At 39.9% G+C, this 15,334-nt stretch overlaps 1 non-coding gene across 1 annotated transcript; it reads left to right on the top strand.

Moving 5' to 3' along the window:
* Positions 1 to 7,574: 7,574 nt before the first annotated feature.
* On the top strand, positions 7,575 to 7,679 carry LOC145151555 (U6 spliceosomal RNA). Its single transcript, XR_013732122.1, has one exon. It is a non-coding gene; the product is annotated as a U6 spliceosomal RNA (small nuclear RNA).
* Positions 7,680 to 15,334: the final 7,655 nt, after the last annotated feature.

Here is a 15,334-nt window from a genome sequence, read left to right on the forward strand (position 1 = left end):
TATGTATATATATAAGATAAAGTCAATCTTACCGTTAGTATGCCTCATTCACGAAGCCAATCTCTAAGGGGGGTATAAGGTTACTGCCTATAAATTGACATTTTGACGGGTGTCCACTCTCACCCACCGTTTCCTTGACTGGTGGAGGATCGTTAGCCGAACGGGTAGGAAAGGACTATAATTCTCCTTTAATTAAAAGTATAATGATAAACCCTAAGTAACTAAACACTTATAAATTCCCAATCTTAGTTACTTAGGAAAATGTGAATTTGGTGCTAACCTACGAAATTACACTTTGCACCCTTGTTAAGTCGTTAGTGGAGCATGTGTGGTTAACCGGCACACTAACATGGGACTGAAAATGTGTGGCAAAGGGTGACTTAAGTTTTATCATAGATCGGTGGAGCGTGTGTGGTTAACCGGCACATCGATTGGGTGATAAAATTAAGGGTACCAAGTTAATTTGCATGGTTATTCACACCTTGTTTGTGATCCTCGGCATCCCAGTCACAAACTTGAGAGGGCACAATCGAGATTTAAACATGCCATTGAAAGTTCAATGAATCTCAAAGGATCTAGGAGTTTCAATCCAATTAAAACTTAATAATTTATTTTGTTTTTCATGGTGGAAATTGGTAAATCGTCATTTACCTACCTTCAAATATTTTGTAGCTTGGATTACGGCATCCCTCTTCCAAGTTATAAAATAGTTTGTTGGGTCCTAGCCTTAATATTTCATATTGGGTGTTATGTTAAGGACTTAAATCAACTGAAACTTGAATTTCTCCCTCATAGATGTCTAAGTTCAGACAACTATGGTCTTCCTCATCCTTTTGGATAGAGATTTCCTAAAGAAGATGATATCCCAAATGGAAATCAAGGTGAAAGATCAATCCCTTTGTTGTGCATTAATAGGACTGAACATCATACTTCACTTCCTCCACCTCCTCCAATAATTCTCCCTGGCCCACAAGTTCAAGGTCACTCAATCCCTATTTGGCAAGCAAGGTCTATATGTGCTTACATCTTGGAGATTAAGTAACATATTGGCAAGCCAAGAGTTGGGTGTCAAAGTCTTAAGGAAGTTGACTGTTGACTAGGGTTCTTCAATCACTTCCCAAGTCATATAGTGAGTTCTTTAAGGACTGCTATGTGACAGACCATGACATGACCCTTAATGATCTTACATATTTGCTCGATGCTACTGAATCAGCAATCATTTGGAGCAATGGTAAAGCAAATTTTATTGGAAGATCTACTTCTCATGCTTCCATGGACATTGGCAATGGTAACACTGAAAGTCCAAAAAAGCTTTCTCTTCCCAATGGAAAGGGATAGTCCATGGTCAAGTCATTTGACATAATGGTAAAGAGAAAGGCTAATTCTGAGATAGTCTCATGCACCATTTCCAAAGAGTCCATATGTTTCTTTTTCCAAAAGAAGGGACATTGGTTGCGAACCTGCCCATTTTACGTGAAAGATCATAAGGATGGTAAAGTAAAAAAGGTTTGACTCTACTTCAGGTAAAGTCCACTATCTAACTCTATTAAGTTCTTATTTGGATATTCTTAATACATGATGTAATGTAATTACATTTTTGATGTTTTGTAGAATCAAAGAAAAGTAAGGAAGCTTAAAGAAAGAGTAAGCTGATTCTGATTGCGAATAGATGGATTTCGATCGCAATGTTTGATGATCAGAATTTTGAGCTGCTGCTTAAGAGTTATGATATATTGCTTAGGAATAGATAACAACATGTTTTCATATGTATTTGCATTGTAAGGTAAGTTTTTCCGCAAGTTTTAAAATAAAAGAAAAGTTTTGATTTTTTTTAAGTATCCTTATGATGGCATTTGTGAAAATTTGTTGTTTATATGATTTTATTGATATCAATATTGTAAAATGGATTTGATTCTTTCGTTTGTGGTAGTGTCACAATTTTCCAATTAAGGAAAGATTCTCATCACCCAAGTTTAAGTTGGATAGAAACTTGGAATCATGCAACTTGTATTGTATGATGAATGAGAATTTTTTTCATCTTTGGGAAATTAAGACTAAGTCCTTGCTCACATGCATGTATGAGTCAAGTGAAGGACTAAAGGATTGGGTACACTTGGTTGTGCGCTGGTCAGGTCCACCACAAAGATCGATAAGATTATTCGTTATGATTTACTAAAGTTTAGTAAATATAGTTATACTTACAAGTTTAATTGTAATTCTGAAATATTGGAAAAGTTTCAATGATTGGCAGAATGAATGAGAAGAATCAAATTAGGCAAAAAGATAAAAGTTTCTCCAATCTGAAGAGATAGGAGAGTACTTGAGTATCTTGTTTTATGATTATCTTAGTGATTATAAAACCATATCACAATTGATCCTCTAAAGACACCTTAGTGCATTTGTATGGCTAAGGAGAGGAATCATGAACTGTTGAAATGGTTAAATCAAAAGATAAATCATACTTCGTTCCAAAAAATCAAGTCTGAGAGTCATACTCTAAGATTGTAACTTGAGTGACATAATTCTAAGAAAGGTTTATAACACTTATCAAATGTAGAGTAACATGTTTCTTACTCTTGTACATCTGAAATTGGTAAGTTGTGATGTTTTGGATAAAACAAAGACCAACTAAGACCAATTGTGAGAAGTGTTTATCTTGATAAGAATCCGCACTAACTCTTGAATATTTTATTTTTTCAAGGAATGGTTCTTGACAAGAGAATCTTATATGTCAAGAGGTCAGTGGGAGTCTTACAAGATCTTAAGAAAGTTTTAAGAACTAATCAGGAGTATTGTTAATCACTAGCCCACAACTTGAGGTTTGTAACCAATTGTGTTGACATATTTCTGTTTTTGTGCCCATTCCGGTTTAAGTTGACTATGCATGTGAGTTCTTTAATTTCTCAATTATTTGCATAACAACCTGGAAGCGATGGTAGGACCTTGTGTTGTCAGGTGGCAAGAAAAATGAGGTTGGGAAAGTTCAGTCCATATGAGTTTGGATTTGTCACTAACCTTGTCTTGTGATTATGGCTATGACAAATTCACATGGATAGGAACACATACACCATAAAAATCTAAGTGTCATAAGGTTTCTCTCCAATTCATGAAAATGATGGTGAGGAAACGCTTTCACTAAGTAGTTTTTAAGTAGATAGCAATTGTGATGTTTGCATTCTCAAAGTCGTTAGTGGAGCGCGTGTGGTTAACTGCCACACTAACATAGACTTGTGAGAAATGGCAAAGGTCTAAACAATTGAGACTATGATTACGGCATCCCTTTTCATAGTTCTAAAATTGTTTAGACACACATATGAGCTATCTAAGGGAAGGTGTATGACTTTGATAAAGTTTTATCAATGCATCTCGTATCAGAAGTCTGAACTTTGGTAAGAAAGTCAATAAAGTATTGATTTCTAGAAGTCCAGCTGATTTTTGAGTACATGTCAAAGTTAGTGGGAGCATAAATGTTATGCTAATAATCATCATGTTAGTGGGAACATGATAATTATAATAAGTGTTGCAAGTTAGCAATGTTAATTATAGAAAACAAAAGTTTCAATTCGCTTTGAAAACTTGTTTTGCTATAATTAAGGGAGAGGATCTTATACTTCATTCCAATTCTACAAGCTTAGATTGAGATTTTAATCAACTTTAGTCAAAGATATATATGAATGTTATGTTGGAATAGTTCAACATAAGGAAATTCTATATATGTTGCGTTCTCAAAATTCGTTTATGATTACAGCACCCCTCTTCATAGTTCGAATTGTGAGAACATGGCAAATTAAATTTTTTTTATAGCATGAATCGTGTCCCATATGCTTCGGGTATAGGATCGATTACATCCATTCTAAATTTTCCAAATGCTTAGGGCATTAAGAGGGAAAAAGGAATAGAACTGGATATGACTAAAATGATTAAGCAATTGTCGAGGACAATCTGAGGTTTACCAAAGATTGGTTGCTCGCGGACAATTGGAAGTATAATGTAAACTTTGGAAAGGACCATATTGACATATCCTGAAAAGAGGCAACTCTTGTTCAGAAGTGATAGTCAAAATGGTAATATGGAATTGTTTCCATAGGTGGAAGTTATTCTCTGAATCTGTGTAAGATTAGAAAACTTAATGCAAAGAAGGATGTTCAAAGGAATGTACTTTGAGTATGAGACTTCGTTTCCATGGAATTGATGTCCATTGGAATACATTTTAATATCTGTTGTCAAGTCTTTGTGACTTGTGAGCATAGTCATTACAAGAGAATAATTGCATATAAGATTAGAATCTAACAGGTTACAGTAAATGGCAAGAGCTTGGTATTCTTACATTTACAAAAGGGATTGGGATTGTGAAATGAGCATCATTGGAGTCGTGTTCAATTGATCTATTTCACAAAAGAAAGGACCATAGGTAAACATAGTGTGCATGCTTGGAGCATGGCAGGACTATTGTTTTAATTCAAGTATTAAGTTGATAATTTGAAACATTACATGCATAATGAGTAATCAATATGGTGCTTAGATAAAAGGTGTTTTTATTTACTCTAAAAGTGTTGGGGCCATATAGGATTAGTATTATTCTTGTGTTTCACTTTGCATGTTTTGACTTCCAGAATAATTATTCTATTCAAACTCTCCACAGTCGGTCATACGTTGGAAGTAGGTATTGAATTAAGACTGTCATGAATCTGGCTTGTAAGATTTGTCTAAGGTGCATTAGACATAGCAATGGTTGCTACAACATTCATGAGTGCTCATAAGTTCTGAGTATTGGATTAAACACACGCTCATTTGACTCACTTCATGGATTTTTATCACGAGTGAATCATGAGACGATAATATCTTATATTCTTCAAACCTAGAGATATGAGTTGTTGACTATGAGTTGATTATACATTGATTGCACGAAAACGCATTGGTAACTCGATGTTATAAAACGTGTCTTTGTGTATGATTCAACAAGTAGTTAGTACAATCATATGAGTCAAAGTTTATACATTCCTTTTACCCTTAAAGGGATAAAAGCGATATCTGTGGGCCCCTCGATGATTTAGTGATGACACCCCTAAGTGCTTGGCCAAGCCTGGACTGATTTAATTTGTTCAATTAGTCAGTAGTCATAAATCGAAAATCAAGAAACAACAAATGGACAGAGAGAATGATTATAATCCATATCTCAGTGCATATGATATCTAGAATGGAGGAATATATGATTACTTATCTAATGGACGCGTCATTTGATTTGTTCAGAGTTCGACAGTGGCTTTAAGAGCTACAATTGATAGTTTGGTTATGAAGTCGTACTTGCAATAATAGTTATTAGACTTATCCAAGTGGGAGACTGTTGGATTAGTGTCTAAGTCCACAAATATAATTGCTATGACTTGACCCGACCCGGCATGGTCCATTTGGGTTGCACTTCACCGGAACAATTTGTATGGATAGACTTATGAGAAAAGGATATTTATGATTTATTAATATATTATAAGTTATAATATATTAATATGAAATCATATTATTTAATTAGTATTGATTAAGAATTAATTTGGAATTAATTTAGTGATCAAAAGAGGCTAATTAAATATGGACTCTTATATATATATATATATATATATATATATATATATATATATATATATATATATATATATATATATGGAATGGGCCAAGGTTTATTTAGGATGGGCTAAAAGTGTATGGACGTCCATGGATAGTCCATGGAGATTTTAACCCATGGATCCTATGTGAATGAAAGGTCATGGGTATTAGGGTTTACATGGATGCAACCCTAATCCTCCATAATATATAAAGGGGTCCTTGGCTCACAAAATTGGCACTAGTGTGTGTGAAAGAAAAGGTGGCCGATTTTAGTGAGCTCCATATTCTCTTAAGTTATTCCAAGTTGTTGATGGTGATTTGTGATTCCACTTGAGGCTTCCACACTATTGGGGCTAAGCTCTTAAGGCTAGATACATCAAGACTTCAATCTCCACAATAAGGTATGTTATCCTAACTAGATTCTTGTGTGGTATATGTCAATTGTATGCTAGTCATAGGTTTAATACCTTGGAAACACCATTGCATGTACAATTAGCGAAAACATAGATCCAAGGTATTTAGGGTTGCATGAACACCTTAGGAGTGTTAGAATGCTCAAAACCCAACATAAACTCACCTCAATCAGAAGATAGCAAATCTCGCGCCCAAACTGTTGCACAATGGCTCCTCACACTGAACATAATCAATACCAACCCTAATTACATTCTTAATGTCAAACCCATAAAACATGAGGCCCAAGCCCAAACTAGGCCCACTAAAGGCCCAAACCCAATTATAGGGTCCTAAGGCCCAATACGAGCCTAATTCCAAAAAGGTCCACAATCCTAGAGTCCAAAAAAGGTGGCCCAAAATCAAAAGGGCCCAAGGAGCGTACGCCCTGCGTACTAGCTGGTACGCCCTGCGTACGGGCCATCTCAGCGTTTGGTACAACTCGTCAAAGTAGAAGAAATGGGGGCTCATCGGGAGTACGTCCTGCGTACCAGAAGAGTACACACCACATACTCATCACCGAAGCACAAAGTACAAACCGTTGATGCACGAAACACACATTAAGATGAGCGTACTCCTACATACGCCCAACATACTCATCAGAGGCCCAAAAGTCCATGATAAGCTCTTAACGGTTAAGACAAAAGCATCTAAACACTTATCTGACTCTCCATGATGTCTTTACATGTAAGGTTGGCAACTTTACTCCTTTACATGACTTAATGGTACCAAATCCTTGCTTTTATCCATATTAAGAACACCAACTTATGCATACATCCATAAAAACCCTCATGATGACATTTTTATGACTTAATAACTCAACATGGACTAAATATGACGCTCAAAGGTCCTGGAGTAGCTCTTACTCACAAGATCAACAAACTTGGAACCAAAACATGAAAAAACACCACCCAAAACTAGATCTTTACTAGAGAACCATAAAGTTTGAAGCTTTATACCTCTAGAAGGTAGATCAAGATGATTAGAGATTGGATCCACAAGCTCCAAGCAATCCCACACTTCCTCAAGAAGCTCCTTCTTCTTCAATGAGCACTAAAATGCATGAAGTCACACCAAAAGCTCAAGAATCACAACAATGGATTCTAGGGTTTCGTTTCTAGGGTTTAATAGGATGGAGGCTGAAGCGAAGAGGGTTTGGTGTTGAGTTAGGCCATTAAATAGGGTCCAAGACCCTAGATTAGGGTTTACACCTGACTTGAGTATGTCCTGCGTACTCCTGGTACGACCCTACGTACTCCTGGTACGCCCAGCGTACTCAAGAGGGTATCTGCGATCCATTTGCCTAGTACGCCCAGCGTACTCCTATGTACGCCCCGCGTACTAGGCTTAACCCTAATACCACCAAATCCGTAGGCCATAACTTCTTTGTTCTAAGTCCGTTTTCGACGATCCTTATATATCTGAAAAGGTAATGAGAAGCTCTACACTTGTATCAACTCTCCTTTTCCTTAAAAGTTTTCGAACTAAAATCCAAAATTCATAAAAAGCCCGACCGCCACTTTACAGTTATACCCTTGGGACATCTGATAAAATTGGAACGATACAGAGAAGATTAGCATGGCCTGTGCGTAAGGATGACACACACAAATCGAAAAATGGTATCAGAGCTAGGGCACGAGTCGATGTGTTCGAGAGGGACGTCGAACCCTATAATGGGGGTGAAGATGGGTTGCACCTGATCCCACATCAGTTTGGAAGGAGATCGAAACATTTCCTTATAAGGAGTGTGGATACCTTCCTTGTCACAACGCATATTAATGTCGTGAAGGCAGCAGATCCCATAAGAACTATGCAGTTAAGCGTGCCCGGGCGAGAGCAATCCAGGGATGGGTGACCCCCTGGGAAGTTTTCGTGTCGGGAGCCCAAAGCGGACAATATTATGATACGTTCCAGAGGGGGTTGTTACAATATATCCCTAATCGGATCCGCGACCGCCTTGCGGCTGAGTGCATCGGCCTTCCCCGGGTGATAAAGGATCTCACAATCATAATCCTTCACCACATTCAACCATCGACGCTGCCTCATATTCAGATTCGGCTGATCCATCAAGTACCTCAGGCTCTTGTGATCCTTGTAGATGGTACACCGGACTCCATAGAGGTAATGCCGCCAAATCTTGAGGGCGAATACCACGGCCCCCAACTCCAAATCATGCGTCAGATAGTTCGCCTAATGAGGCTTCAGCTGCCTCGAAGCGTAAGCGATCACGCGACCCCGCTGCATCAACACTGCCCCCAAACTTGTAATCGAAGCATCACAATAAACCACGAAATCATCAACACCCTCCGGCCGGGTCAGAATCGGCGCCTCACACAACCATTGTCTAAGAGTCTCAAAAGTTGCCTGTTGCTCAGGCCCCCAGTAAAATGTCACCGACTTCTTGGTCAGTCGGGTCAAGGGAACATCGATCTAGGAGAAATCCTAAATGAATCTCCGATAATAACCAGCCAAACTAAGAAAGCTTCAAATCTCAGATGGATACCTCGGAACCTCCCACTGCATCACGACCTCGACCTTGGCCGGATCGACCAGAATACCTTTCTGGTTGACATGGTGCCCCAGAAACTGCACCTCGTGCAACAAGAACTCGCACTTGGAGAACTTTGCGAAAAGTCTCTCCCTCTTCAATGTCTCCAACACTTCCCTCAAGTGCTCCTCATGCTGCTCCTGAGTCTTGGAATAAACCAAGATATCATCAATAAATACTATCACAGACCGATCCAGCATCGGTCTGCACAAGCGGTTCATGAGATCCATGAACGCGGCCAGAGCATTGATGAGCCCAAGAGGCATCACCACGAACTCATAATGACCATATCGAGTCTGGAAAGATGTCTTCTGCACATCCTCATCCCGGACCCACATCTGATGATAACCCGATCGCAAATCAATCGTGGAGAACCAAGATGCACCCTGAAGCTGATCGAAAAGATCATCAATCCTCGGGAGGGGATAACAGTTCTTCACCATTACCTTATTCAACTCCCGATAGTCGATACACATACGATGAGACCCGTCCTTCTTCTTCAAAAATAGAATCGCTGCTCCCAAGGCGAACTGCTTGGCCTAATAAATCCTTTGTCTAACAGCTCCTGCAGCTATGTAGAAAACTCCTACATCTCGGGAGGAGCCAACCGATACGGCGCTTTGGCTATCGGAGCCGCACCTGGGACCAGATCAATCATGAACTCCACCTGTCTCTCCAGAGGTACCCTAGGAAAATCCTCCGGGAACACGTCTGGATAATCCCGCACAATCGACACATCATCCACGGTCACCTTACCCTTATCCCGGGTATTCATGACATAGGCGACAAAACCCGAGCAACCTTGATGCAGATAGCATCTAGTGTGACAACCCGAAAGATTTGGATCAAGCAAGGTCTAGAATGTAGCCATGTGCAAGTGAATTCACAATGTAACCTTGTTACAATTAAACTCTTGAAAGCCATAAGGGCATTAGTGGTATGGGTATGTATATAAGTTTATATATATATATATATATATATATATATATATATATATATATATATATATATATATATATATATATACACCTTAGAAATCATATTTATAACAAGGTCTTGAAAATAAACAAACTATAACAAGTCAAGACAAAACCAAATCATTGGAACATGAAATCTTGAAATTTAAAAGATTACCTTGTAAATTGTGGCCTAGGAACACCAAAACCGAAATCACCCTTTAATGGGTGATAACAAGGCCGAAAACACAATGAAGGGAAGGGATAGGACCCAAATCATAAGGCTAAAACACCCTTAGGACCGAAAACACCAAGATCCACGCCCATTAAGGCCGAAAACCCCTCAATATAGGACCGAAATCACTTGCTTATAACACTTAGGACCGAAATCATCATAAAGGAGTATGTACCAAGGGATTTCGGTCATGCCTAGACCGAAATCACCTTCTTTATGGCTGAAAACTCAAGGGTGATTCATTCTAGAGTGATTCCAGTGAAGTACAAAGGATAAGGTTTGACTTTAAGATGTGATATCTCACCAGTTCCCATGCAAAACAATACACAACGTATATCCATGAAACTAACCAAGAGATTTCCAAGTAAATATCACATCAACTTTTCTACTCCTTATATTTGGACGAAATTATCTCTAAAACCCCACCATTCCTGTCTTCTTACTTCCTGTTAACGCCCAATTTCCTCTCAAGACAAAATAACATGCTTCCAAGTTCAACATTCTCCAACCATTATCCTTAGATTTTGGTAAGTATTTTCGAGATTTCTGTAACATCCCAAAAATCGGGTCCAAAAATTTCTAAAAAAAAAACATTACTAATTCATAGCGTTAAGTCATTCAAACATACTAAAAGGGGTTATATGACAAATCAGAGTTTCATTTCCAAAACACTTGTTTAATTATCAGAGTAAACATCCCAGGCTAACTTGTCATGGTGTGTGCACTGCAACCTTCCCGAGCTCTTCTTCTGTAAACTGAATACCTGAAACCAAAACTGAAAACTGTAAGCACGAAGCTTAGTGAGTTCCCCAACCTACCGCATACCATACACATCTACTGATCCATACATAATCCTGAGCACATAACCATATATCGGGCTCCTGTCCGCCACCAGGCCCCGCCTGGCCCAGGTCCTGCCTGGCTTCGAGCCCCGCTCGCTATACAAATCTGTTTTCCATAGGCCCCGCCTGTCTCTGGGCCTCGCCCGCCATACATATTCATACAAGTAGGTATTATACTAGCATACAAAACATAATCCAACTCTATCCTGATCTAAGGCCTCGCCTGACTTGGGCCCCGCCCCTGGACTGCTACTGAAGTGATGGAACCCCGTCCATACTCCAACTAGTGGTGAGATACGGGCCCCCGCCCACACTCACATCATTTCCTACCTGACTTGGGCCCCACCCCTGATCTTCTAATATCGAGATATGGAACCCCATCCATACTCAGCTAATGGTGAGATACGGGACCTCGCCCACACTCACCTCCCTACCAGGCATATACAAGTATCACGGAGACAACAAGTATAATCTAATATACCACCTAAGAATCTTCCTTAAGCTTAACCCGGCATCGGACCCCCGGTCTGGAGACATACTAATATCTACATACTTCGGGCCTACCCCGACATCGGACCCTCGGTCCAGTACCTATCATACTGACACATGCAAGAATCACAAAGACCTCTAGTATCCTAGCATTCCTCGGGCCTCGCCCCTAATCTGGTCGTAACCCGAAACATATATCAATAAGTGCCTAGGGCTAACCCCCGGGTCTTCCTTCTATCCTTAAGCATAAACATGAACATAAACATAATGGGCCGACATTGGTGCCTTAGACCCATACACACAGTGAGGAGACTCACCTTGCACTGCTGAAACCCTTGCTGCTACACTTCTGGCTACTGACTGACAACCTCCCCGAACCGCTGCTCCTCTAGCTCCCCGAGCTACCAATTCCAAAATAACACTTAGTCCCAAACTGAACTTTAGAAGTCAAACTAAGTCCACTGGTCAAAGTCCTGGTCAAAGTCAACCTTCCAGGTTTACCCTACTCGCCGAGTCAGCCTACTGACTCGCCGAGTTCATACGCTCAGAAGCCTTCCCATCGCGACTCGACTCGCCGAGTCATCCAATGACTCGCCGAGTCTTCCAATCTCCGAGTTCTGCCCTGTCCAACTCACTGAGTCACCTCTCAACTCACCGATCTGACTCGTGACCAAAAAGGGATTAGGGTTTCGACCCGACTCGCCGAGTCCAAGAACAGACTCGCCGAGTCCACCTTCATGATTTCCATTTTGTCGATTTCAGTCCATTCCGTTGCTTCCCAATTGCAGATTTGGACTCCTAAAGCTAGCATTACACGTAAAGTTGCCAACTTTACGTGCATGCAAAGGGATATGATGCTAGAACACCAAATCTAAGCTACAATGGAAGTCCAATGTGTGAAATGAAGCCATAGCTGAGAAAAGCTTCACTCACAGAGCTCCTAAGACTCAGAGATGCTCATATCTACTCTCTAATCGACCTCCAAAAGCTAATTACCCGGATTGGCCTTGGAAAGGGTCCAAAACTCTCATAAAAGCGACATGAAGAGATCTAAGAAACCATAGCTCAAGGTAAGAACTTGATTACCAGGAAATGATGAGAAAGAGATGCTTCTTCTGGATCTACAACTTCTCCTCCTTCTTCTAATCTTAAAGGGCTTCTAAAATCACTCACAAATGGCTCACAAGCTCAAGGAGAACACTAGGGTTTCGAGGGTTATGTTTTGGACAGAGGAGGCTACAAATGAGGCTGAGGGAAGGGGAATAAGATCCTTAAATAGGGCACAAGGACCCGATTTTAGGGTTTTCCAACCCAGACCAGACTCGCCGAGTCACTCACCCGACTTGCCGAGTCGGTCACTTAAGATGCAACACGGAGCCCGCTTCGACTCGTCGAGTTCCTCCCTGGACTCGGCGAGTTGACTCTTTAACTTTAGGATTTACCCCTTCACTTTCCTGGTCTTCCGGATTCCGGGTGTTACAATTTCCTAGTGATTCTACACATTTTTATGTTGGTTTCACCCTATTTACATACATTAAAATGTGTTAAAACCTTTAGGATAACATTATTCTCAAGGAAGTTCATCAACTCCATTCAAGGGTTTAGGCTTGAAATCTTCACTTCATCACTTTTAAATACCCACAAATCCACTCAATGTGAGTTCATACCCCCACATTTTCAAAGCTTTTTCATGTTTTAGGGAGGAGGGGGATACAAGTAAAACTTTGTTTATCTCACAAATATTTACATGTTTTCATCTTTATGTTAAAGATAAGATATTATTTGCATAAGGCATGGTTACCACTAGTTTTTGGTATAACTACTTGTGATATATATATATATATATATATATATATATATATATATATATATATATATATATATGTGTGTGTGTGTGTGTGTGTTTGAATAGCAAAACTAATCAAACAAACATAATCTATGTTATAAAATCATAATAAATTTTATGATTTGTAAAACTACATGGTTTTTGGAAACTTTTACTAAAAGATAGCTATTCTAGCAGAAATGGTTACATTATATTCACTTACTAATTTGATGGGTTACAACGGAAAAATACTATGTTTTGATTTCATATTTTGACACTAGACAAAATAACAACTTCATATTTATATAATAGAGTATTTAAATAGTCTCAACAAACATAAAAGGTAAACTATAATTGGTATAGTTTGGAAGTCACAAGCCACACTTTTATTTCAAAAGAACCATAAAATTATTCAAAGGTATAATTATTTCATTTTACAAGAAAAAGGAGTCATAGTTCCCATGAATCTGTTGATGCTCTTGTGAGACGCTCCTTCACCGAACCTACCTAGCGTACACCTCAATTTCTGCATTATAACTAGAGTCTCCTTGAGGGAGAGCGAGACCGTTGTGTCTAGATCTATACGGGATTGACAATCCCACACCTCAGTTGTTCACTACAATTAGACCGGCAAGTCTAGGGTGACAAATGTCTTCCTGCTCCGACGCCTGAAGAACGTCGTATAGGCCACTCGTCGTATTAGCATGGTTATAATAACTCACATAGGGATCAACGCAACTACTTGGTTTACGGGGTGGCTTACACTTCATTATTTTATAAAAAGATATAACCACACACTATCTTACAGTACAACATACTTATACATTTTTGGTCTTAGGGTTTAAGACTACAGTTCACATTTAAGAAAATATTGGATTTTCTGGAAACATACATTATCATTGTTACAAGGAAAATATACAAAGGAAATACATACATCTACAGTTTATACTCAAGAAAATATTGGATTTTCTGGAAACATACATTATCATTTTACAAGGAAAAGATACAAAGGAAATACATACATTTATAGTTCATATTAAAGAAAATATCGGATTTTCTAGAAGTATACAAAAATCATTTTCTCGAAGACGTTACAAATCCTTTTCGCAAAAAATGCTTATGAACTCACCAACTTAATTGTTGACACTTTTCAAAATCACTTGTATTCTCAGGAAACCAGTAGACAGATATTCAACCCTTCTTGAGGGCTGGCGTCGTCGTTTCATGTTTTCTGCTTTACAGTTATTTGTATTCAACTTTTGAACAAACACAAATTTGTAAACAATGTAATACTTGAAATCTCAATGTATGAATGTTTGTGTTGCTATGTTTCATCTATATTCAACTGTTATGATAATGTACATGAAGTCACTCCATCCGCCCCCAAACGTTTCCGCCGTTTTGGTTTGGGGGTGTGACATCTGGCCCTCGCTGCAGAACACATAATCGACCGACGCTGCAGTCTCTCACCCTGAATCACCAACTCTCCCCAACTTGGGGTCCGAACCCGAACTAACTATTGCTCACAATCGATCACTGCCCCATTAGGGCTCAACCAATCCATGCCCACGATAACCTTGTTCCCACGCAGAGGTATGGGAACCATATCAACCGGATACTGCTCACTGAATAACTGGAGAGTACAACCACGATGGACCCTCGCAACCCGGACCATCCTATCATCAGTAATCTCAACATCAAGAGGACAAACCAGCTCCCCCGGAGCTCCAACAAATCTCTTGCTAAGTGCAAGCGATTCAAAGGATCGGGTAGCCCCCGAATCAAATAATACCAAAGAAGAGATACCGTTCACAAGGAACGATCCTAAAATGAAATACATAAACATAAGCACGCAATTCAATATAAATAAAGAGATGAGGGGAAGATACATACCCGTCACAACATCGGGAGCCGCACGCGCCTCCTCTGCCGTCAGCTGGAAAGCCCTACTCTTCGCCGCAGGTGCATCTGCCCGGCCCTGGCGGCCATCAGTAATCTGGAGAGTCGCAGGAGCTGGTGTTGACACCGGTCCTGCTGCAGCCAAACTCGGACAATGGGCCTTCTTGTGGCCCTTCTGATTGCACCGAAAGCAAATCAGGTCAGATACCGGGGTGATAGTGGTGGTAGCAGTACAATCCCTGTTGATATGACCAGTCCGGCCGCACTTGAAGCACCAGAAACACCCACCCTGCACACCCCCTCGTGCGACCTACCACACTTGCCATAGCGGCCTCGGCCCTGTCCCTTCCCCCTCGTATCCACAACCTTGGGTCTCTTGCCCGAACCTCCTGATACCTGAACCTCATTTGGCTTCCTTTTCCTCTCCATCTCCAGATCAATCTCCCTCTCTCGAGCCCTTGTTTTCATGTATTCTAGTGTCTTGCAGCTGGA

This window comes from Lactuca virosa, chromosome 1 (genome assembly GCF_052849685.1).
Source record: "Lactuca virosa cultivar CGN04683 chromosome 1, Lactuca_virosa_CGN04683_v6, whole genome shotgun sequence".
NCBI classification, from domain to species: domain Eukaryota; kingdom Viridiplantae; phylum Streptophyta; class Magnoliopsida; order Asterales; family Asteraceae; genus Lactuca; species Lactuca virosa.